This window comes from Dromiciops gliroides, chromosome 1 (genome assembly GCF_019393635.1).
Source record: "Dromiciops gliroides isolate mDroGli1 chromosome 1, mDroGli1.pri, whole genome shotgun sequence".
NCBI lineage: Eukaryota > Metazoa > Chordata > Mammalia > Microbiotheria > Microbiotheriidae > Dromiciops > Dromiciops gliroides.
In genome coordinates this window covers 280,350,151-280,376,936 of record NC_057861.1, presented here as the reverse complement: position 1 = coordinate 280,376,936, position 26,786 = coordinate 280,350,151, and the positions used below count along the sequence as shown (strand labels likewise).

General features: G+C 36.7%; 1 pseudogene; it reads right to left on the bottom strand.

Annotated features, from left to right (window-relative positions):
* LOC122748432 overlaps positions 1 to 26,168 on the bottom strand; it is a 45,583-nt pseudogene extending 19,415 nt beyond the window's left edge.
* Positions 26,169 to 26,786: the final 618 nt, after the last annotated feature.

Sequence of the window (26,786 nt, the reverse complement as noted above, 5' to 3'; positions counted from 1 at the left end):
CTGTACAAGATCATCAACTCATTCTCTCCTCCAGAGCTATCTAGTTACAGTGGCAAGATATACAACAGGATGACTGGAGATTTCCCTGGATGTTTGTAAATGTATATATACACACATATAGGACATATTTATTGGACCTATTATTTCTTTAGTGCAGAAAATTTAGTTTTGAACTTTAGTGACATAACCAGTATTTCTCACACCTACCATGTTCCTAAGGTGAGATCTGAATTCATATCTTTCATATTCTGATGATACCTCTTCTTTATCTGATACCTTTCCGGTACATATACTTTTTTTGTGGGGCAATGAGGGTTAAGTTATTTGCCCAGGGTCACACAGCTAGTGTCAAGTGTCTGAGGCCGGATTTGAACTCAGGTTCTCCTGAAACCAGGGCCCGTACTTTATCCACTGTGCCACTTAGCCTCCCCTAGTACATATACCATTACACACACATACCCATACCCATACCCATACCCATACCCATGAACATGCATGCACATGCACACACATGACATACACAAACACATGTGAATACAAACACACATACACATGCACATACATACACATGTACATGCACACACATATACACAAGAGAACATAGTTATTTGGCTACTTTGGGGATATCTGGAGATGTCAGTGTGGTAAAAAGTTTTAACAGTCGGTTAGATAATGGAGAGACGCCAGTTTTTTTTAGGACCACCCTTTTGGGGAGGAGACCAACAGCATGAGCTACGCACACCAGTCCGCCTGCAACGCACGCCAGATTGCCTGCTGAGCACTCGACTTCCGGGGGGTGCAAGCATAAAAGGCAAGGAGAGAACGGAAGTGGGGCCTTTTTTTCCTGCTCCACTGGTCTCCTGGCTGCACTGCACAGACAGACACGGACTGGAGTTTGACTCGGCTCTGCTCTCGGTTAACAGCACAAGCTTGACTCGGTCTCTCTCCCCAAAGGTGGCCTTCGGTTTTTTGGGGAGTTTTATACAGAATATAGACTAAGCCTAGACTTAAGATGATTTGTATTGTATTTCTACTTTCCTATCCTTCTAATCAACATCACCTTGTGACTACCATACAATAAAAGGTCTATCTAGAAAACCAGAAGCTTCTTCCATTTACTAGTCTGGGAGATAAATTAAGGGAAAGGTTAAGTAGGGTAGATTTATGATCTAATATCCAATTTTAATCTCACATCAGAAAGACCCCTCACATTGTAGGTGGTATTTGAATTTGGTTCTGATTACCCTTTGGGATTGGAAGAAGCAGAGGTAAGGAGGGAGTTAATTCCAGACATGAGGACCAACCTATGCAAAGGCACAGAGAAAGGAAATTGAACATTGTTTATGGAGAACAGCAAGAAGGCAAGTTTGGCCAAAAGGTACAAGGCAAGTAAAGAAGCGATGTGTAGTAAGCCTGGAAGGAAGGACTTGAGCCACATTTTAAAAGGGTTTAAAGGGCAAACTGGAGTTGGTATCTTTGGAATAAGGGGCCATTTATTCTTTTTTCTTTCTTTTTTTTTGTGAGGAAATGGGTTAAGTGACTTGCCGAGGGTCACACAGGTAGTAAGTGTTAAGTGTCTGAGGTCAGATTTGAACTCAGGTCCTCCTAACTCCAGGGCCCGTGCTCTATCCACTGCACCACCTAGCTGCCCCCACTTTTTAAGTGGGAAGTAGCATGGTCAGAACTATGCTTTAGGAGTATCATTTCGGCAGATGTGTGAGGGATGTATTGCAGAGTAAGAATTAGAGTCAAAAAATATTTTTAAGTACCTCCTATGAACCAGGCACTTTGCTAAGTGATGGGGATACAAAGAAAAGCATGAGACAGTTGCTGCCCTCAAGGAACGTATGATCTAATGGGGGAAGAAATCAAATTTAAAAAGCTGAAAAACAGGGGTAGTTGGGTGGAGACTTGTACCAAGTACTGGGAGTATGAGGAAGTCCTACAGCTGGAATAAGAAATGATCTGGAGAGATATGTTACAGAATTGATTTCATCTTTCAGGATGATCAATTTTGGGGAGATTTTGAAGTTCAGGAGAGTATCCAGGTGGGAAAGTATGAGGTGAATTCTCTTGGGTCCCCCCCCATCAAATGGTGGGTTTGGGAGGAGTCCCCAGATGTCTACCTCTGACTCTCTCCAGCCAGAGGGAGGTAGGAGCTGTAGGTACCCATGAAGGAGGGTGGCAGTGGTGGTGGTGGTGGTGGAAAAAAAGAGTAAGCAGAAATATGAGTTTTAGTTTATTTCATCATATGAAAAGATGAGTTTCTTGAGAACATGAAGTCCAGGATGACAGCTAGGTCAGAAGTGATGGAGTGTCTAGGGTGCCCTCCGGCAAAGGGGAGAGACTTCAAAAGTGTTAGGAAGTGATGAAGAAGGAAGTGATCACTCCATCAAAACTGTGTTGAGTATGGAGAATGCTAAAAAGAGTCTGATGTGCACATGAAATTTGTCGAGAGTACATTTCAAAGAGTTGATAGATTCAACAGGATCTTGTGTCCTAAAATTCTCTGAGAGAAATTGGCTTTAAAAAGATGGGGTGGTATTTAAAGAAAATCCATATCGTAGAAGCACAAAGGATTCCAATAAGGAAGATAAGGGGCTCTTTTTTTCTTAATAAATCAATTTGGAAATAAGAGGAACTTATTAACCGACTTCCATTTTAGAATGACACACAAGGTGGATGCAAGAGAAGGCAATTGGGAAGAGATCAAAAAATAAAGTGAGAGAATTACACATTTCTCTATCAATGTTAGTAATGGCAATGACTAAACCAAGCAGAGAATTATGCCTATTGATATGGAAAACAAATAGGGTTTTGTGGGCTATTTTGGGGAGAAAGAAAAAGAAAAAAAGAAGGAATAAGGTAATTTTTAAGTGAATAAGATAATAACAGATGGTGAAGAGAAAGCAGAAATGAATTCTCATTTGACATCTATTTTATATACCAAAGAAAATGATCTTCAGTCAGAAGTACAAAACAAAAATTATTAATAAGAATATGAAACAGGCATCAATGAGGAAATTGCAAAAAAACCTAGTTACCCTTGGTGAGTTCAAATGATGAATTACATACTATGTTCCAGAATACTAAAAAAAACAAAAAACAAAAAAACCCCTTACAGATGTGATTACTAAGCCACCTTCAGTGATGTTTGAAAATTAATAGAAGATGGGAGAGGTGCTTCAGCATTAAAACAGATAAATATCTCAATTTGAAAAAAAAAGATAGAAAAAAGAAAAAAGGAAGGGATTTCTTAAAGCATTGAAGCTACTGAATTTGATTTTGTTTCCTGGCAAAGATTTAGAAACCACTATTTTATACAAGGCTTCAGAGACAACAAGGCATGATTCATGAATACTTGAGAAAAAATCTTCATGCCATTTAAGGACTAATCTGAAAGTAGGACAACAAATAGATGAAAGATTGAAAAGATCTGGACATAAATAATTTTCCCTATCAATGTCAGTGGAGGCAGTGTATTTGTATTCTCACATCATAGTCCATGAGGAAGTTAGAAATGTCACTAAAGAAAACAAAAATGGGAAGAGCAGCTGGAATTAATCAAGCATACACAGAAGAGGTCTGTCTTGGAGGCAACACAACTTGGAGAGTGTTAAGGAATTAATTCTCCAGATATCTGAAATCAAAGAGCTTATAATTATATTTGTAAAAACAACTAAGAGAAAATCAGTAATTACTGACCCATATGTCTGCTTTCCCATCTCCACAAAAAAATTATGAGAATAATGTGTCTATGTGCTAAATACAAACCATTTGCTTCATGCCATTGTTTAGGTACATTTATGTATAGAAGAAATGGGAACATTTTTGGCAAGTCTTAAGTATCCTTCATACGATCAATGTGTCTTGTGAAAGGAGATCTTGCCGTGGTTTGGGATCATCACACTTAACAAAATACATATTGAAGGTATAATAGTCATAAAACACTTCTCCAACTCCCTTCAGTCCTACTCTCCATCTAGAATTGTTTATCTTTGTCCTTCCTTTCTTTGTATAACCTCTGCCAGGGGAGAAAATTCAAATGTAGGCAGTATGATCTAGCCTCATAGTCGGACTGTTAAGTAACACCTCAGATTTTTCGTTTGTCCTGAGGGTCTTTCTCTCCTGCCCTTGACTCAACCCCCCATTCAGAATGCAGTAATCTTACTACCCAACTGTGACATGTCCCAGTGCCATTTAAGCAAATAACATCAAATAGCTTTTACAAATGGATATTTATTTCAAAGATCTAACAAGAAGAGAAGCATGAGCATTTTACAGTAATACATTGGGGATATGCACTCCTCATAACACCTCAGTCTCTGTGGAGAGTAGGCTCAGGCTTAAATAGGTTTCTATACCTAACATTGGTTCTACAAATTTCCTGTCCAAAACCGTTATCTCTGCCTGATGAATTCTTACATCAGTTATTGCCGAACTGTATTCAGAAGGTCATTCTTCAAACCATAAATACTGGGCTAAGGGCAAAATCTGGCATAAAATGTATTTTCAGGCTCCCAGACTAACAGATTTTTGGAGCCCTTGATTCTTGGTGCCATACTCTCCTGACTTATTGAAACAGTAGTGTATGCTCCAACTTCGTATACCAAAATGAAACAATATACACAAGCTAATGCAGAAGTAGATCCAATCCCCATAGTCATGGAATTACATGTTGGTCTTGATGAAGGAGAGGGCTTAATATCTCTCCTATCACAGCATTGCATCTTACCAGGAAATATTTACCAGAGTAGTTAAACCAATAGGAGATAACCAAGCAAAAGAGACCAAAGATGACATTCCTTTCTGAAGACGTCTTCAAGTCTAGTTCTGTAAAAGGCTGCTTTCAACATATGAATAGTGGGCTGGAGTGAGTTACAGAATTTCTATGCATACTCTGGAATCTCTTCAAGACATTTTACTTACACATTCTTACTTTTTTTCCAAGAAAAAGACTTCCAAGCCTCTTCTACATGAGGAATTGTATCAGGGGGCACTCAATTATGCTTGGGGGACTGGGCTCATTGTCCAGTCTCATTACACAAGAACTATTATCCCTTTTTCATAGAAAAAGCTCAAAGAGGTTAGGGTGGAAAAGATGGAATTTGGAGCAACATCTATTCCCATCTGTTTGTTCATATATCCATCCTCCTAGTTCATCACTTTCTACCTGGGTTATTACAATAACCATTTCATTAACCACACTGTCTCATGTCTCTCTTCATTCCAATTCATGTCCAGACAGCTACCAGTATGATTTTTCTAAAGTGTAGGTCTTACTAAATCACCCCCCCTTTTCAGTAAACTCCAGTAGTAACTCTATTATCTATAAATCACATATGAACTCCTCTATTTTCCATTTAAAGGCCTCAATAACTTGGAATATACTTACCTTCTCATCCTTATTACATATTATTCTCCTTCATGAACCTATAGACCTGTAAGAGTTTCTATACTTCATACATAGTACTCTATTTCGCAACCCTGTTCCTTTGCCCTGACTGTTTCCCATGCCTGGAATTCACTCCCTACTTACAACTACCTCTTGGAATGCCTAGTCTATTTTAAGACTCAGTTCAAGGGCTGCCTTCTACATGAGTCATTTTCTGATCTCTTCAACTTCTAGTGTATTCTCTTGATTCCCATAAAATGTTTTTTTTAACATATATGTACATGCTATCTTCCCTGATAAAATTATAGACAGCTCACTTTTGTTTTTATATTCTCAGTACACTGAATAATGTCTGAGACATAGTAGGTGTTTAATAAATGGTTACTGATTGGTTGCATTTGGTATTTCAGGTAGCCTGATTAAGTGGAAGAAACAAGAATATCAAAAAGTAGAGGATCTAGCCACCATCAATGCAGATTTAAAACTCTCTTCACTTTAGTAGGCACTAAATACACAAATGAATGAATAAATGAAGGAATAAACAAATAAATAGATAAAAAATTAAAAATACACAAACAAGTGAATGAATGAATGAATGAATGAATGAACTAACAAATGTGATTACCATATGGCTGACTTTCTAGTGAGGAGTTTCTTATGATCTAACTGAGTCACAGGATCATTAAAGTATAATAGTAGGAGATCTGGAAGTGACCTTAGAGGGCATTTAGTTCAATTCTCATTTTCCAGATGATAAAATGGGAACCCCAACAGATGATATCATTTGCCCAATGTCACATAAGTAAGTGACAGAGGAAGAATTTGAAGAATGGCCTTCTGAATCAAAATTTAGTATACTTTTCCACTGTGTCATGATGCCTTAAATATTAAATATATAGTCCTTCTATGAGCTCCATCACATACTTCGTTGGTAAACCCTCTCCAAGTCTCTACTCCACTCTTATAGCCTTTGAAAATTCTTAGTCAATTCTAGAACATGGAGAGTCATATAACTAACTCCTGACTATTTGGCAGCTTAGCATATATGAGTTTTTAACTCAGGACTATGTTGGTATTCCAGAGACTTATAAAAAAAAATTTTTGAAGCATTTTTCCTTTTGAGTAACAAAAAATAATTTATTTTAAAATTTTCAAAATGTCTTCCTCACAACCATCTCTAGTTCCAATATTATCATGCCTGTTTTACAGATGACAAAATTGAGGATCAGCAATTTGCTGAGAGTTATACATGTAATAAGTAACAAAGCTGAGATTTAGTTTCTGCTATGCCATATTTTCTTTCAAGTAGGTGTGGAATGAAGTTTGATGTTTCATTCTTGATACAATTCCTACACAAACTATTGGGATAATATTTAAGACTACAGCTTGAAAAGCCTCTTTCCATAAGTAAGAGTTTTATTTTAAATTGAGATTAGAGGCTATATTTCATGTACTTGTATGAATATTTGGTGAAAACTTGGATTTTTTTTCCCGTGGGTTTTTGCTGTCCAGTTCAGGACATTGGAGAGTTGTTGTTGTTGTTGTTGTTGTTTAATAGCGACTGTAACTTCTACATTCCAAGGTTTTGAGTCTAAAAGGGCTGATGTAGGAAAACATGAAGTAAGTAAGAGGGAACCTGTTCAAATTTTCAGACCCCAAAGCAGAAGGGAGATAGGAAAAAAAGAAAACAGAATCAAGCCTAGTGAAATTAAAGAAAAGCTTATGAATTCTTGATAGACTAGCAGACTAAAGTGATTTGAATACCATTCATGGTCCCTAATTAGGAAAAGGGATGTATAGTAAATCTGGAATTAGAAGGGAAAAATCTAAATTTTGCAAGTTATCTTTTACTGCTATTCTGTTATTTTGAGTTCTTTGCCTACATAAGTTGTCACTGTGAACTTAGAGGAAGAAATTTTTAAAAAATCTAGATTAATTGAGTACAAGGCAAGACATCAAGGAGATGGACACTATAAGCACTTCTCAAGCTCATATTTCATTTTTAATGTGTTTGTAGGTATATTTGTTATCACTTCATGGTAAATTTTGAGGAACACATGGCAAATAACTGAAATATAAACAAATAAACCTCATAAGTATAGATTTTCAAACCATTTACTAAAGTAGAATGTTAAGGAAAGACACCCATGTGACTTAAAAAAATATGATCAATGCTGTCTCTACCATCAGTGCAAAAAGCTAAAAACTATTCAAATCATCCACTTTGGTTGGATGCTTTGGCTTGACAGAATTCTGTACAAACATATGGAAGGTACCAGGATAAATATTCTGTATATAACTTTGATTACACATGCTCAGATGTTATTAATCACAGATTCATTCAAAACATATAGAAATGGCCAGGAGGAGGCAGCTCCCCTTATTTCACTTTACCAACTACCATCTGTCCTTATGGCATACTTGATATACATGCAAAGAATAAGGGAAAGTAGGTTCAAGCACAGAGAAAAGTTGTAGCAAAACGGGTAATTCACAGCTCCTGAGTCTTCCAGATGTGTACTCACACACACACACACACACACACACACACACACATACACACACACACACACTCTCTCTCTCATTCTATCAATCTATCATCTATCTATAGATATATAACATATATATGTGTGTAGATAAGGATTATATCTATTTTCCATATGTGTATATATGTATATTTATATACATATATGTGTGTATATTGATTATATCACACGCTACTGAAACAAAGACGGCTATGCTGCCTCTGTCATGTGCACCACATGCAAGATGGGCGCATTCCTAAAGACCTACTCTATGGAGAGTTAGCCTCAGGCCAAAGACCTGCTGGATGCCCCCAGCTTCGCTACAGAGATGTATGCAAGCGAGACTTGAGGGCTCTGGGAATAGACATTGGCAGCTGGGAGGAGATGGCCAAGGACCATGCCAGATGGAGTTCAGTACTCAGGAGCAGCTGAGATGGGCCTTCAAACTTGGCAGGAAGAAAAACAAATGAGACGCAGGAACTGATGGACAACAGAGAGCGCAGTTTTCTGATGTCCTCATTGCGGCAGGAGCTGCACCACCTGTATCAGACTGCACAGCCATACTGTGGCCTGTGGCTCTTCAAGGCGCTGATCCATGGTCGTCTGTGACTGGTGGAAGCCTATTACTACTATATACACATATGTATGTTTATTGGAAGAGAAGCTGTACTAAGATTTTTTGAATGCTTGATACTCATGTATAAACATATATGCACATATATACATATAAATACATAATATATACATGTATTTATATACTTGCGTATTTGCAGATCATTTCAAAAATCTTAGAGCAGTTTTTCCCCAATCCAGCTATAACTAATTATAAAATGATGAAAACGTAAACACTTCCCACTAAAATTTTGAAGTACTATATCCTTCTTCTAGCCTGCCAAAAGAAAATAAACTTTTCTTGCCTATCCCTTCTCTCCCTGATAAGTTAGAATGAGGTATCAGAACAGAAATTCTGATTCTAATTAGCAAATAACTCCTAAAGGCAATGGGATGTTTTTCAAAATGCTGGTATGACACATTATTACAGTATTTGAAATATTTTGTTTCTCACTCCACTCGAGAATGTAAATTACTTGGACAGATATTTGTAATGAAAAAGGGATAATGCTTGTCCTTTTCATTGTCTTTTTTTTTTGTAGGCAATAGGGGTTAAATGACTTGCCCAGGGTCACACAGCTAGTGTCAAGTGTCTGAGGCCGGACTTGAACTCAGGTACTCCTGAATCCAGGGCCAGTGCTTTAACCACTGCGCCATCTAGCTGCCCCCTTCATTGTCTTTTTCTGGAAGGAAAATTCCTAATGATTAGGGTTGTCCCAAAGTGGAATGTGCTATCTCAAGAGGTAATGGGATTAGGGATCTATGAAAGACCTCAATGACTACTTGGCTCACTCCCTCCTGTTATAAATATGGAAAAAGAAGGCCCAGCTCACAAGGTAGTGCCAGAGGTAGGATTTGTCTTTTGACTCCAGAACCAATTATCATATTGCTTCATTGCAGTGTTAGCAGGAAATTGAATGAGTACATGGCAGGCATGTTGTAAATTTGCATTCCTCCTCGATTATATTTTTCATTAAATTACTCCCAGGCCCCTTCCCGTTGGACTCTCAGGTCCATTTAGCAATGGGTGAAAATAATTCTATTTCCTGATTATACAGCATTTTAACAAAGCACTTTTCTCAGCCCTTCCTTTGGGGTAGGTAGGTACCATAAGGATGTCCTATTAAAACTTCAGAACATAGCCTGTGGGAATGAATACTAGTTTTGCCTGGTTTTGAATCCTGGCTTTGTCATTTACTGCCTTTGTCATATTGAATGTGTTATTAAGTCTCTTTGAGTCTCAGTTTCCCCATCTGTAAAATGAAGGGGTTAGATTAAATTATTATTCATGGGTAATAAATATTTTCCATTACATCACATTATAAGGGATATTATCTTGTTGGCTTTTTCATTTGTGTGGGAGGAATTGGAGGAAAGGAGAGAATTTGGAATTCAAATTAAAAAGTGAAGATAAAAATGGTAAAGCAATGAAAGTAAAATCAATTTCTAAAAAGTTGTTTTTAAGGGGCAAGTAGGTGGTGCAGTAGATAAAGTAGATAGATAATGGCATTGGAGTCTGGAGAAGCTAGTTTCAAATCCAGCTTCAGACATTTGACACTTACTAGCTGTGTGAGCCAAGGCAAGTTACTTAACCCTGATTGCCTCAACCCCCCCCCCAAAAAAAAGTTATTTTCAAAAAAAAAAAAGATTAGATTAATTATCAAGATCCCTTTCCCTTATAGATGGTTTTACATATGAGTAATTTCAAATATGGCCCCAGACATATACTAGCTATGAGACCCTGGAAAAGTACTTTATGCCTCAGTTTCCTCATTTGTAAAATGAGCTTGAGAAGGAAATGGTAAATACTCCAGTATCTCTGCCAATAAAACACCAAATGGGGTCACAAACAGTCAGTCATGACTGAAAAATGACTGAACTGAACTGAAGTTATTAGAAGTAAAAATCTGGTCCTAAATTTAGGGATGCTTTGGCACTCTATGTCCATATTTTTTTTCAATTCCACTAAAGTCAGGTGTCCCAAGAGTAATGATTGTTCTCATTTATTTGTACCTAAAATATGATGCGTTACTTATAATTAAATGGAGATAAGCTGCTTTTTCACTGGAATGTGACTGTGATGGAAGAAGACGACATTGTTTGTATCATACAAAACATCCTACGGATCTGATTTCAAAGAAGCGTCAGGGTAGCACGATTAGGTAGGCTTCCACCAAATTGGTGAATTTATTTCAATCAGAAAGGTGTCTACTGACAAATGGAACCAGATGTTTCCTTGGAGATTTTTATTGTAAGTGGTGGGACCTGTCCAGTTGTCTAGTACAGAACTTCTTCACCTTTTCCCACTCAAGACTCTTTTTTGCTTGAGAAATTTTTTTATGTGACCCTGGGGTACAGAACTATATGAACTAGGTATACAAATCAAACATTTACTCCCAATTTTTTCACAGTCCCCACATTCAGATATGGAGTCATGATGCAAAGTTTAAGAAGCTCTAATAGTATAATACGTCATAAGTGAGGGTGAAATGAGAGATGGGTTTCTTGTGCCTTGAAGGTGGTAGGGTGATTAGAACAAAGATAACTGAGAAAAAGAGAGAAAGCAGAACTGCTAAATTATTATTTGGCTTTTCCTGCACCAAGTAGTATGACTTTTGCATTGAGAGTTACAAAACAAAACTAACAGGCAGTTGCTACCAATATAAGCAAGGACAAATTAAGAGACCACACAGCTTCCTTTGAGAAATCCAAGTCACCTGGACCAGATAAACTACATCCTTTGATACTGAAAGAACTGGCAGATGTGATTACTGAATCACTGGAAATGAGATTTGAAAGATTTTTGAGAACAGGATAGGACCTGCAGGACTAGAGAAAGTCAAATGTTGCCCTGAATTTAACAAAAAGGGGAAGATAATGTAGTGTTTGGGCCTATGTCCTTGACTTTGATTCCTAGCAAAATTCTAAAACAGATCAATAAAGAAAGGGTTAGGAAACACATGGAAAAGTAAATAGTTATTATGTAAAGCTATCATGACTTCATCTAGAATAGTATATGCCAGACCCAATTAATTTTCTTTTTTACAGGTTTACAGAATTAATAGATCCAGGGAATTTTTTAAACATCCTTTGTAATGATTTGAACTAAGTGTTTAATAAAGTCTGATACTATTACTGTGGAATAGATGGAGAGATGTGAACTAGATAATAATAAAACTAGATAGATTTGGAACTGGCTGGATGGCAGGACTCAAAAAGTATTTGTAAATATTTCATTGTCAACGTGACAGGAAGTCTCCAATGGCATTATTAAGAGATTTGCTTTTGTTTCTGTGTTATTAAAAGTTTTCACCAATGACTTAGATAAATACATAAAAGGCATGCTTATCATACTTTCATATGACAAAATGCTTGAAGGCATAACTGGATGACACAGTTAAAAATGCAAATCTTCTTGAGAAACTAGAGAATCAGCCTGAATCTACTAAGTTCAATGGAATATAGATAAATGTAAAATCTTACACTTGGGTTCTAAAACTCACTTTTTCATGCTCAAGATGTCATGGTTAGGGCAGCTAGGTTGCACAGTGGATAGAGCACCGGCCCTGGAGTCAGGAGGACCTGTGTTCAAATCTGGCTTCAGACACTTAACACTTACTAGCTGTGTGACCCTGGGCAAGTCACTTAACCCCAATTGCCTCATTTAAAAACAAAACAAAAAACAAACAAAAAACCCCCTGAAAGATGTCATGGTTAAATAGCAAGAGTTTCCCGCCCCCCCCCCCAAAATAAGATCTATAGGTTTGAATGCAATGCAAATTCCATTTGAGTAATCGTGGTGATTTGGCAGCCAAAAATAAGTAAAGAACAAATGTCATATTTGTTTGCATAAAAAGAGGCATAGCTTCCAGGAATAGGGTAGTCATAGTTCTGTATTTTTTGCTTGGTGGTGGCCCTGGTCCTAGCTATAGAATTGTGTTCAGTTCTGGGTTCTACTCTAAAGGAAAAAATACTACTGATAACCTGTGGAGTGTAGCCAGGAGGTTGAAGTCATTTGAGATTCAGTAAAAATATCTGGGGATGTTTATCCTGAAGATAATGTCTCAGTGAGGGACATGATAACTGAATTCAACTATTTGGAGGGCTTATATGGGGAAGAGAAGTTAGACCTGATATATGTGGTCATTGTAGGCAGAATCAAGAAAAATAGTAGAATTTACAAAGAGGAAAATTTAGGGAAATTTTCCTAAGGAGTAGAATCAGTGAAAGCTTGATGGATGGTCTTTGGAATTAAGGGTTCTTTCCTTGACTGGTATATTCAAGAAGAGGCTGAATGGCTCACCCCTTGTCAGGTATATTAAATGGAGATTTTGGGGGGGCATCAGACTAGATGCTTGCTGAGGATTCTTCCAACTCTGAAATTCTTTGATTGTGTGATAAAACACTCTCTTTGCCTTCTACAATAACAGGGAAATTTGGGGTGGAGTTTAGGGTGTGATGATTGGAATATTGCCACCTACTGGAGACTTACTATAGCAAAGCTCCGCCATGAGGAGTAGGCATCTGAGGGCAAGATATGGGTCTCTTTGGTGTCAGGAAGTGACATTTGCTTGTGGGAGGAAGAGGCGGCGAGGCTTGCACTCTCACTCTCTTTCGTCAGGACTCTGGTTGAGAGTGGAGCAAGAAATACTCTCTCCCTTTAATAGATAGATGAATCTAGGCCTTTTTCTCTCTCATTACCAAATTCTTATTCTCCTTAATAAATGCTTAAAAGTCTAACTCTTGCTGAAGCTTATAATTTATAGGCAACCACTCATTAGAGATTTTAGACAGTACAGCTAGAATTTTAGCCCCTTACAAGGGGAAAGATAATGAGTTCTATTTTGGACATATTTGATATTATTCCTGTGTCCTACCTCCCCAAATAATCTTTTCAATATTCTTAGAGGGAACATTTTGGGGAGTAGGAGAAAAAATTTGGAGCCAAGTAAGAATGATGGAGCATGCCTTGCTTAGAGAGTAGTAGGATGCATTAAGAGAGCAATTAGAAGTATGGTGTTACATTAGAAGCTTTCTTTCTTAATTCAAACTCAGAGAATTCTGAACAAGTTATTTGAAAGCACTATTCTCTGATAGAACACTGTAATTGTCTTGAAGGGCTCCTTTTACGTAGATTATGAGCTTCTCTCTGGACTGGGTACTGAGAAAATCATTTTTAGTTATTCATCGATTAAGTAATCAAGGCTAACTAGGCAATCTTTTTCCTCAATTCTTACCTAGATTTAAATCACTAAATGGGTGTTGCCTCAGACAAACTGAGATCTGGGAAAGACCTTAGCTTATAAAGTCAAAGTTTCCCACTGCATCCAGAGCCATCTCTAATCATCCTGACATGTCTTGCCACTGGATTCCAATGACTCTGGAGGAGAAAGTGATGATGAGGACTTCGTACTTCTCTGACTCACTTAAATTCAATTTACTTGCAAGGAAAGATATCACCCTCCTGATGTCATTGGTCCTCTTCTAGAATGAAGGACAAACAACAACAGGAACAACTATCAAGGCTAACTAAGAAGGCAAAAGACACCAGGAGTTATAACTAGGGTGGGAGAGAAATGAGGCTTTTTCTCAGGCCACCAAATTTAAAGGGTGCCCTTTACCTGTAGGCCTTGAGCTCAAGTTAGCACCTAATTAGATATAATAATTAGTTAAATTTGTAAACTTCTAAATGGCAAGGTAGGATGAAGTCTTTGCCTATCCCAACTAACTTCCTCCCTTTCCCTCGACCTGTGGCAGCCTCTCCACAGACCACCTTTTATGTCTCTTGCCCAGGCTCAGTTTGTACTATTCACTCCAGGTACAAAAATTCCAGATTCTAGCTGTGAGACACATTCATTCTATAACTACTGCCATTGTTGAAATGTATTACTAGTGAAAGAATTAGTTACCAGGGCTTTTTTTTCTGGAAGTATCAGGTTAGGGAGCCACCTTTGCTAAGAGATCATCATCCCTTTTTATGGTGAGTCTTCCAGGATGGAACCCCTCATAATTCAATATGCAGGAGGAGGATAGATATTAGAGTTCTTTTGTGATACTTCTCACTGAGATTAAAAATTTGGTGGCATTGTAAAACTAGAAATTCTGGTCATGGATTGAAGTTAGGTACGGACAATCAAACATAAGAATATATAGTAATAATAGCTACCATTTTTGTATTTGCAAAATATTTTATACATGTTATCTAATTTTATCCTTACAACAACCCTGTGAGAAAAGTGCTGTTATTAACCCTATATTCAGACGAGACAACTGAGACTGAAAGAAGGTAAGTGACCTGTCCAGGGTCACATAACTGTGAAGGAAACAAGATAAGATTAAACTCAGATATTCCAACATTCTATTTCCTGTGGCACCATGGGAGCTGTGGCTAGAAGGGTGCTTAATTAAAGGCCATCTATTCCAATGCCCACATTTTGCAAATTAAAAAAAAATCCAAGGAATTGTAGTAGTAAATGGCAGGGGCAGAAGTAGCATTTAAGTCCCCTACTTCATTGGTCTTTTTATTGGTTTCCTAGTCCAGTATCCCAGACTTCCAGTTCTTAGATGGGAAGGGATCTAATAGAGAAATGGGTTGTACCCTCTAAAAAGTTCTCCATGAATAGATGGTGTGCCATGAATGTTGTTGACTGGCTAACTCTAAAGCAGTATTATAGAGAAGTTGGGAATCATTTGTTTCTGATTAAAGAAATGCAATAGTCTCAATCTTCCAGTTTGGGGATGAATCAATTTACCCTCTCTCTGTTCCTAGCTATCCTGGAATGGACAACTATCCCTTTTACTTCCCTAAGGGCTTGTTTAAGCTTTTAAGATACAGTAAAAACTTGTTATAAAGCATTTCTCCCCTTCCTTCCCCATGGTCATATATACCACCTACTGGGCAGGGAGGCCTGCCTTGCAGAAAGTGTGACTCATGGTATGTTAGTGCAGTATGGCAGACCACAGGCAGCATGTAAGTCAATGTTACTGATAGTTCCTCAAACCGGTGTTATGACCAGCTTTCATTGTGCTTTCTACCCCCACCCTACCCCACCCTTTTTAAGACATAGGAACTAGAAAGAGGGAATTGTGAAGGCAGGTAACCTCCTTCTGATCTAACTAAAGTGTGGTCACAGAGTATTAAATGCGGTATTGTGCTCTTTAGGGGGAATGCCTAACCCCCAAAGAATGCCTTATGACTTTTTGTATCTGTTTTTAGTCAGTCAATGAGATAAAGAAGTTTGTTTACCAAGCCTAATAGAGAATCATTGGTCAGAAGAATTATAGTTTTAAACAGGTGTTAGTAGAACATATTTACTCTCAGACACCTTTAGTCTAACTTCTGCAACCACAGATCAAGGATGTTAGGTCTAGAGCAAGAAGGCAGATCGGAGGCCATCTTGCTCAACCCCTTCATTTTATACTTTAGGAAACTGAGGCCTGGGGAGGTGTCCAACATCAAATGGCAGGCACGTGGTTTGATATCAACTGCAGGACTCCAGAGTCCTGATGGGCACCATCATTTGATTCATTAGAATAATTTTTTTTTTTTTGGTGAGGCAATTGGGCTTAAGTGACTTTCCCAGGGTCACACAGCTAGTAAATATCAAGTGTCTGAGGCCGAATTTGAAGTCAGGTCCTCCTGACTCCAGGGCCAGTGCTCTATCCACTGTGCCACCTAGCTGCCCCATTAGAATATTTTTTTAAAAATACTACTTGAAACATTCCTTTTAGTAAAGGGAGGAAATAATAGTACAGTAGCCTCTAGAAAATGGTTTTCTCAGAGGTTTGTGTGAGGAAGGCTCTTTATAAGCCATAATGTGTTGGAGAAACAAAAGTTGTTATTTGTAGTTTTAATAAACAAGATATTTACCTGATTCATCTCCAAAAGGAATCAAGGTTTTGGGCCATTAAAGCAAGTGTTTTAGCTTATTCCCTCGAGATTTCTGACTGAGGAGGCAATAAAAAAATGAAGAAACCTACCACCTATTGCAGTACATATTTTAATTAATTCCTACCTTAATTAATGAGCTCACTTGCCACATTTCTGGACCTGAATAGTTAATTTAGAGGAATAGCAGATTCAAGTCTAACCATTCTTGTGAAAAATTGAAAAGGTCTGTCTTCAATATTCAATTATACTAATTAAAGACAATTATTTGTTCTCTAACTTTATCCTTTTATAGCCTAGTTCTCTTCTTCAGTGGATTTTGGGTGTGTTTAGAGCAATAAGCATCTATCAACAGTATCAATGCCCCATCACACACAGGTACATTTTTGACATACCTTTGGTTTAGAAAAGTATGAATCATAAAATTCAGGACAGAAAAATAAAGGAACGAAGCCACAATTCCTCCTGCACTGACTCTCAACATCCTGTGTATAGTCTGTAAGTCTTCCGCTGTACAAACTACAGTTTACAAAACTTTCCTTTAGGACAAAAAGGAATATTTTTAAAGAAAAAAATTAATGAAGGTAACCTTATTATAAATGAATAATAATAAGAGAATTTACTCCATGTCCCCACATGAGTTGGTTTCTTGGAAAGAGGGTAGGAAAGTATTTTGTCATCTAAAGATTAGATAATGAGAGTCAAGAATCAAGAATCTTAAGTTCTCTTTCTTGGTTGGTCCAAGGATGAGACATCTGACCTTGGGCATGTTTTCCAACCAACCCTGTACCACTCTCCTCATGGAAAGTGGACAAAATATTTCTTTGAGGTTATTGGCTAAGAATTACTGGGCAAGTGCAAGCTATTATGGGTTTCTTTTAGAAGCTAAAAGTAAATGGACAGGAAATGCCACAAATTACCACATCCAGTTTCCTGGCCACCACGCTATTCAAATTTGAAATGAAATCTTATGTCATTGGCAAGAGCACCTGCTGCTCTCAGTCCCCCCCCATCCTATCTGGGGGGAAAAGTCTTGAAATTATTATAAAAATGGATTGAGAGTGAGGGGGCCTGGTTCCAAGTTTTAGATTTGCCAAGAACTAACCATATTACCTTGGATAATGCAGTGTGCCTCAATTTCCACATCTGTAAAACAAAGGGACCAGAATTGTTGGTCTCTAAAATCTGCTCCAGCTTCAAAATGCCATTTCATTGAATGTCTCCAGAATTTGCTAACAATGAGGTATTTCATGCTTGTTTCTAAGAGAAAAAACAGGGCAGAGAGATTTGTAATAGAGATAAATTAGGAAAAGATGTTGCTTTAAGATGGTTAGCAGATACCAACAACTGTGATTTTTATGGTCCCAACAACTTTTATTGTCCTGAATTAGCTGAAAGCTGCTTGAATTTTGCAATTTCCGTTAAAAGAAAGCACCCTTTATCCCAAGGGATCTCAGAAAAGAATATAGTTGAATCTGCAATGAAATCCTGCAGCTGTTTTAAGTGCAACAGAGCACTCCACATTTTTGGACTAGTCATAATGAAATATGTAAATATCCTCTTTTCTTAGAATTGCAGGCCTTCAAATTGGAATTTAAAGCTTTTCACACCAGTGCTATATCCATGAACTCTCGGGAAACCCAAGAAATCCCCCCAAAAAACCCAAATGTATGAGTGACCTTCTTTTGTATTAGACAGGAAATCAGGGAAAGAATTAGGAAGAGAACATGAAGAAATGGGACATGTACACTTTAATCACCCATACACATTTAACCTTTAGAATTGAAGCTACTGAGATGTATGTTGATGACACATTGGTGTTGTTATTATGATTCTGTTATTTTCAAAGGCCATCTATTTATGAGAAATGCCTGGAGACAAATCAATCAGTGGCATTAGTAAAGAAGGAGAGGTGTGGGTTGTCCATTTAAGTGATTTTGACCTTAGTTGAATTTTATTTATTTTAATTTTAGCATAATTTATTTGAAATTTTAATTATGGCTTCAGAGAGACATCATTTAACTCACTGGTTTAGTTATTTTTAGACACAGGAAAAAGGCTTAGAACTCCAAATGATATCTCCTGGCTGCAATTGAACTCTGAAATTGACAAGAGATAAGCTCATGCACCTTGAAAATCAATGGCTATCCCAATCTACCACTACTATCTTGTTTATTTTCCACTTTTAAAAATAGGTAGAGAGTGGGGATTAAAACAAATACTTTAGAAATCTAAATGCATCCTCTGTCCCTGATGAACATGGAAAATATCTGAATATTGGCTTTCAAATAAGTCATCCTGATATCAGAGCTATTTATTCAGTCCCAGCACCATGGCTCCCAAACAATTATCTTACAGTACATAGGGAAGGAAAAGCTAGTATTCAAATTCAAACAAGATTTATGAAGCAAACACATTGTGCAAAGCACTGTCCTAGGCATTGCAACCACCAAAATCTTTAAGAAAATAATCTTGGGACAGCTAGGTGGCGAAGTGGATAGAACACCTGCCCTGGAGTCAAGAGTACCTTAGTTCAAATCCAGCCTCAGACACTTAACACTTACTAGCTATGTGACCCTGGGCAAGTCACTTAACTCCAATTGCCTCACTAAAAAAAAAAAAGAAAGAAAGAAAGAAAGAAAGAAAGAAAGAAAGAAAGAAAAAATAATTTCACATGGGCAGTGAGGTAAAGTGGAATTAGCCCTGTCCCTAGTGTCAGAGGAAACTTGGATTCAAATTTTGTCTCTACTAGCTGTGTGGCCCTGGGCAAGTCACTTAACCCTCCTTGCCCTGCAAAAAACAAACAAACAAAATTAAGCATAATACCCTAGTGAGTCTCAGCAAAGAAGAAAGAACTAAGTTCCTAAGAAATAAACCCTAGTCCATCTGGCTTGGAGGTCAGTTGTTGCTCTATCATAGCTCAAGTACAGACTAGAAGTATCATTCTACAAATACAGACTAGAAATTGCTCTGCAACTTTCAGGTTTATAGAGTTTTAGAGAGCTGAGTGACTTGCTTACGGTCATAAAACCATGTGTGATTTGAACACAGGTTGATTCAACTGAGAGGCTATCTCTCTATCTACAATGTCATGATGCCTATATGTAAATAGTAATGGTGCATAAATATTTTTAGTTATTGACTCAAAAAGTCCAGTTTTCCTCTCTATAAACACAAAGACTTCAAGCATATATGAAACAAAGAATTTACTTTAGTTGATGCCAACTAACTGTAGGTATCAGCAATAACTTGGAGGATATATATATGTATATATATATATATATGTAAATGTGTATATATATATACATAATGTATATGTGTATATATGTGTATGTATGTGTGTGTATATATATATACATACATATATATATATATATGGAAAATTCTATGGTTAGGAATCATCTTCAAAATTCACCTAAATGTGGGGGACAGCTAGTGATTAGCACCAATTTTGAAAGGTTATATATACATTAAAAAAAACCACCAAAAATCCAATCTGTGGTTGGGTTCTAAAATGTTTATATTGCCTAGTTTTGTGCACCCTCTGACTCGGGGCTCCTTCAATTTGTATTAGCTTTTTTTTTTTCCTATTTATTACCCAATGAATATGTTCTTCATTTATCTCCTTTGTATTCAGTTTCCCAAAGTCATTTGTGAGCCCTGATGGTCTAACTCTCCCTTCCTCCTCCCCTTTCCTATACTGGGCTTAGTTCCATTGCTCTACACACAGAAGAAGCTCAATAAATGTTGACTGACCATAAATAAATCTCAACCACTTGGATTCATCTCTGTTTGCAAACACACTTAAAAAGGAGACATAAAATGATGTGAATCACATTTACTACCGGCATAAAGTTCATCAAAGGCCAACCCTTCTTACTGGCATTTGTTGAAGATGAAAGGAAATGGTCATTTGGAAATAATTTAGAAAAAAATAACATGAGCAAATGAAACAAGTGCAAACTATCATTCTTTAGTACGTAAAAAGATCTAGGATTTGATTAAAAAATGCTCTTCCTTCCACCAAAAATAATGAGCTGCATATATACCTGAATAGATATTTTGGAAAAGTGTCATGGTTAAAAAAGGATCAGTATCTGGTGGCCAATTTTCAGATGAGCATTTCCAAATTTCGCTAGGCTGTGCACAGAGGACATAGTCTTTTTACATGAACTTCAAGAAGCCAAGGCTATCTTTCTACCATATACATTTATCAGGTGAAAACATCTTTTAGTGGAATCAAGCAGAGATTTGAACTAGGTGAGAGCAAGGCCTACTCATCTTGGGAGTTTAAGCTAGTCATGACAGGAAGTTCCATTAGTTTTACTGAAAAACTTTTTCCATGGCCTGTGGATCTTCTCCAAAAAGCAATTGAAATGAACTCAGAAAGAAGGATTAGGAATTTTAAATTTGGTTAAGTATTTGAACAATGAAAATGACAGAAGCTAAATCTAAAAACAGCAACATAACCAACAAAAACAATCAACTCTTCCTTAAAATACTCTTCCTATTGCCTTTCATCTAGTTAGCTTAAATAATTCTAAATATTTCAACATGAGTAGTCAGCATTATTGGCAAAATCAAATAAAACATGTGAAAAAAGAAAAATACAATGAAAGAGATCATTTAGTTGATGATTTATTACCATAAATCCTACATTAAAATCCTAATATAATGCATGATTAGATAAAGGTGTTGTGGTGATAATTGTGGTGGCAGGTGATAATTGGGCTGGAAAAAATTTCAAGTACAGGTTTGATGATGATGGACTATATTTCTGGTCTCTCAGGATAAGGTCAACTAAACTTCTTGAGTCCCTTTATTAGGCAATTGACTTTTAGTAGAGAATGTTCTTTATTTTACCACAGTAATTAATGATCACCATCTACCCAAACATAGGTCTGTGGTCCTCAACAGTAAAAGCAAGATCTATACCAATGAAACCCCAAACCTTTTGAAATGACATTACAAAGAAGGCATAGATTGTCATAACTTCCTAGGATGGGTCAGCAAAGCAGTTTACTCTGCTATCATATCCACATTAAATTTTGCTCAAAGGCATTCTTTCAATAGAAGTTGGTAACCAAGAACAAATCAAATACCTAGCTTTGATCCTCATATAGACCATAAGGCTATATTTATCAAATTAGCACGAGAGGCACCATTCTGCCAATTTCCCAATTGTAACAAAGGAAGAATATGTTACCTTGGAGAGGTTTATGAGTTGTTATTTCCAGGAAGCCATTTTGCTTCATCAAGATTAGAATTCCCCTGCCATGGGTGAGGTGGCAATAGATTGGACAATATGTCAAAACATCTTTAGAGCTCTAAGTAGAAGCATAAGATAACTATAAATTTCAGGCAGTTAATGGGGCAGATGTTACCAGTCAAAGACCTGGGGATGTTTTGCCTAGAGAAGTGAAGACTCCTAAGCCAAAACACCTTTCTATAATGATAACTCCCTTCCAAGTATGGATCCAATCCTTCTCCTCTTTTAAAACATCCTATACTATGCTTTCCCAAAACTTGAGCTTTACTTCTTACATGTCTGAAGGACTTTCCAATGAGAAAAGGAATCGGATCATTCACCTTGGCCCCAAAGGAAATAAGTGGGATCAATAGTTACAAGAAACATTGGTGGGGGTGGGGTGAGGGACTCTAGGTGGCACAGTAGATAAAGCACTGGTCCTGGATTCAGGAGGACCTGGGTTCAAATCTGACCTCAGACACTTGACACTTAATAGCTGTGTGACCCTGGACAAGTCACTTAACCCTCATTGGCCCGCAAAAAAAAAAAAAAAAGGAATAAATAAATAAATAAATAAAATATATGTATATGTATATGTATATATTTGGGGGAAACAGATCTCTTTAAAACTGATGGTGGCTTCAAAGTGGAAGGGGCTTCTTTAGGAACAAGAAAGTTTCCCAAAACTGAAGGTCCTCAGGAAAAGAATGCATGGCCATTTGGTCAGAGGTATCTTAAAGAGATTCATGCTACACTAAAGGGTTGTACTTGATAACTTTTGAGGTAAGTGCACTAGCCTTAGCATCACAGTAGTTTGACTCTGCTACTTGGAAGCTATGTGGCTTTGAGGTAGTCATTTAAACTCTATCAGTCTCAGTTTTCTCATCAGTAGAATGAGAGAAATGCTGTATTTGATACCAAAGGTATCTTCCAGTACCAATGTCATATGAAGTCCTTAATCTCGGTCTCTTTATGATTCTGTGAATCTGTGACTTTGTTTGGTCACACTCACTCCTAAAATCAGGATAGTCCCTGCCAAATTAGCTATTTTCTACTGATTCTTCACGTTAACCTAGGTGCTGTTCAGAAAAGTCAATAAAGACATTATTAGCTTTCTTTCTTATATCCATGATGGAGCAATTAATCTCCATAACATCTAGTAGTGTCTACATTTTCATTAGAACAACTTCCAGAGAAGAGACTCTATCATTAAAGCATTTATTTTTAAAGAACTTTAGGTTTTGTCAAAAAGATTGTGGAAAGACTAAAGACTAAATAAGTCACTTTCCTATTTTTGTATACTTGAAATTTGAGCTTCTTTTTCATCTCAAGCTACTAATCTATGGCAGCTGACTAAAGGATAAGAGGCCAAAATGTCAAACTGAACAAATGTTTTAGGCAATTTGATAGGACTTCCCAATAACTCCCTTTATAACAGTATAACGTACCTAAATGTCATGGTAAGATTTGTTTACTGGGGATAGAGCATAATTATGAGGGAAAATCTCTTACGATCTTTGATCTAGAGCTTTTGGGGGATGAATGGGAGTAGGCTGAGGCTGATGGCCTCAGAAAAGAGAGTCAACTTAATGTTTCATTGTTATTGCTTTTAATATATTTAAGTTAATTAAATTTTTAAGAAAGACATTTAAGCCTTAGTTAGTTTGGAAGTTTGCTTATTTTGTCGTGTTCTCATTGCCTGGAAACACCAATCGCTAGGTTATTTTTAAAAAATGAAGTATGTTGTTCTGCAAGCCATTGTTTCATGTTTTCTTTGGGTATTTCAGAATAGAAAAATAGAAATGAGGCGCATAGCCAAGATGACAGAGGAAAGGCAGAAAACCAGATGAACTCTCTAAAATTTTCCCCAAAACAACTTTAAAATATTTCCTCAAAGGGAATTTTAGAGTCGCAGAGCCAACAAAAGAACAGGGAGAGATTTTTCTAGCCTAGGACAACTTAAGAGGTGTGCAGAAGTCTGTGATGAGATTGAAGCTGCCTAGAGAATCAAAGAATTTAAGAGATGTGAGGGACCTCAGAAGTCATCTAGTCCAAGGCTTCTTAAACTTTTTCCACTCGGGACCCCTTTTTGCCCAAGATATTTTTATATTATGCTGGGTATATAGGTATATAAAATAGGCATACAAATCAAACATTTACTGCAATTTTTTTGCAACCCCCACATTTAGTTACACAACCCCATATGGGGTCATGACCCAGAATTTAAGAAGCTTTGATGTAGTCATACCTAGATATGAACAAAAATCTCTCCAAGAAGTTATCAACATCTCCAACAAGCCATCATCAAGCTTTTATTTGAAGACCACCAGTGAGGGAAAGCCCACTGTCACTTGAAACATAAAGATCTATATTTGGATTGATCCAGTTGTTAGAAAGATTTGCCTTACATTAAAGCTGAAATCTTCCTCTCTGAAATTTACAACACTTAATTTTATGGCTCAAATTTTGATCTTGGAGATATGCATAACATATTTATTTCTCTTCTTCATGATTGACTTTCATTGAACCCTGAATTGTCCTTTTCCAGGCCAAACATCTCTATTTCTTTCAACCTGTCTTCATTTAACATGAACTGGAAGTTCTTCACCATCTTCATCACTCCCTTCTGAGAATTCTATTGCTTTTCAATGCTTATCTCTGATTATCTCCAATTTAAATTGTGTATGTTTTGTTAGTACCTAGTTATTTATGTGTTGTATCCTTGAGCAGTTTGTAAGCATATGGAGAGTAGACTTGTTATAGTTGTTATTTTTATTTGTGTTCCCAATTGCTTAGCACAATGCCTGTCCCATAATAGGCACTTAGTAAATGCTTGTCAATTCAATTCATACAATTAGTCTTTTAATGTGGTACCTTTGTGGGTGGGATATCACCTTGCTGACTTATGCTGAGCTTGAAAACAATAAAAGTTCCAGATTTTTTTTCAAGGAACTGGTATCAGAGTCACATCACTCTGTGCTTGTGAAATTGAATTTTAAAACATAAATGTAGGCTTTATATTTATTTCTATTAAGCTTCAATCTCTCTGGCTTGGACCAATGCTTTAAATTGTCAAAATATTTTTTGTAAGAATATAAGCTACTTGAGGGCAGACATTCTCTTGCTCGTTTGTATCCTTGTTTAGGTACAGGTGCATAGCATTAAGAACTTGCTTGGTCTTTAGTACTCTTCCTAGGACACAGTTAATTTTAAATTATTTTTTCACTTATTTATTTATAATATACATACATATACATGCAATGTCTAAAATTGTATACTAATATAGACATGTGACTGCATAGAAATAATGAAATGTTTTAAAATGTTACATGAAAATGAGACCAAAAATATTTTGGGATCCTGATTGTAATAAAATATCTGTTATCCTTCCCAACTTTTTGGTATCTGCAGACTTGATAAGCCTGTCACCTATTATTTTATGTTTCATTTGCAAAAAATATAAATAGAAAGCCAAGGTTACATACTTGCGACATTTCACTGGGCCATTTTCCTTGGAAATTTCAACTCATTAAGGATTGCTTTGGGAGCTCAATCCAGAATTTAACAAATTCTGCATCTACCTAATTTTATTGTGTTCTGGTACACATTTTTCCATTTTCTTCATAAATATATCATTCGGTACTTGTCAAATGTTTTGCTTAATTTTAGGGAAACGATTAATTTAAAAAGTATTTATGGTGTAATGTGCTAGGCACTGTGACAGGTGTTCAAGATACAAGGACAAAGAAAGAAAGAATTCCTACTCAAAATAAATTTATATTCTAAAGATGGAGACATTAAGTACATGCATATATCCATATAAAACATAAACATAAACTTAATAAATGCATGTCATATATATACATAAATTAGTTAAAATACAATGTAATTTAAGAAGGAAGGCACTAGCAGCTCAGGGAATCAGAAATGGCTTCACACAGAGAGTGGTTACTAAGCTGTTTCTTAAAGAAAAGTATTCTACAAGGCACAGGTTAGGAAGGATTGCATTCTAGGCAAAGAGTACAGCTAGAGCAAAGGCATGAATATGGGAAATGGATTATTGTTAATGAAAAACAAAGAAAAAGGTCATTTTTGGATGGATTTCAGAGTGAAGGAAGGGGGACAAAGAACACAGTCTCTTGATCTTCTATCTAAATTACCTTGTCAAAAGAAAAATGAGGATAGATTGATATGATTTGTTCTTGATGAAGCCATACTATTGTTGTCATTTGTTTGTTAGTGTGGTCCCCACTTCCTTTTCTACATATTAATTAACCTTCCCTTCAACATCTTTTAAAATTTTACCATTAATTAAACTTAAGTTCCCCAGGAAAAGTGTAAGATGCCATTATATTCCCATTTGTGTACCTCAGGAAATTTCATCTTAGACCATCCTATAGCACCACTCCTATTCTCCATGACTTCAAATTTCACTACCAGGATCTCAGCAATCACAGTCATCAGCTCATTCAGTACAATAGCTATGTAGTTTAAGGTCATGGTGACTTGAAATTATAAAATATAGCCAGCTGAATCTTTACCCTTTCCTTACTTACCTTGCCTTTTATATCTACATTAGCAATTTTGTTCTGTACTTTCCTGTCCAAAATTTGTTCTCTTTGGTAGAAAAAAGAAGTAAAATAATTTATTGAATAGTTCTGCAATGAATCAACAACAATAGCAGCTAATATTTCACAAAGTACTTTATAGTTTTAATCTTTGGTCATCACAACAACCCTTGGAGGGAAGTGCTATTATTATCATCATTTGACAGATAAGGAAATTGAATATGATGAAGGTTAAATGATTTGCCTGGTATTTCCCAGCTAGTAAATGTATGAGGCAAGATTTGAAATTGTCTTCCTAACTCTAAGTTCTGTGTTCTATCCACTGCATCACCTAGCTACCTATGAATTATCCTCACCACATCCGTCCCAAGCAGGAGGCCTATTTTTTATCCTTAGGATTCCTGAAGAGTATTTGCTCCTTTTGAACTTTTCTTCTCCTGACACTATTCTTTTGTGTTGTTTTTTTTTGTGTGTGGGGGGCAATGAGGGTTAAGTGACTTGTCCAAGGTCACACAGCTAATAAGTGTCAAGTATCTAAGACCAGATTTGA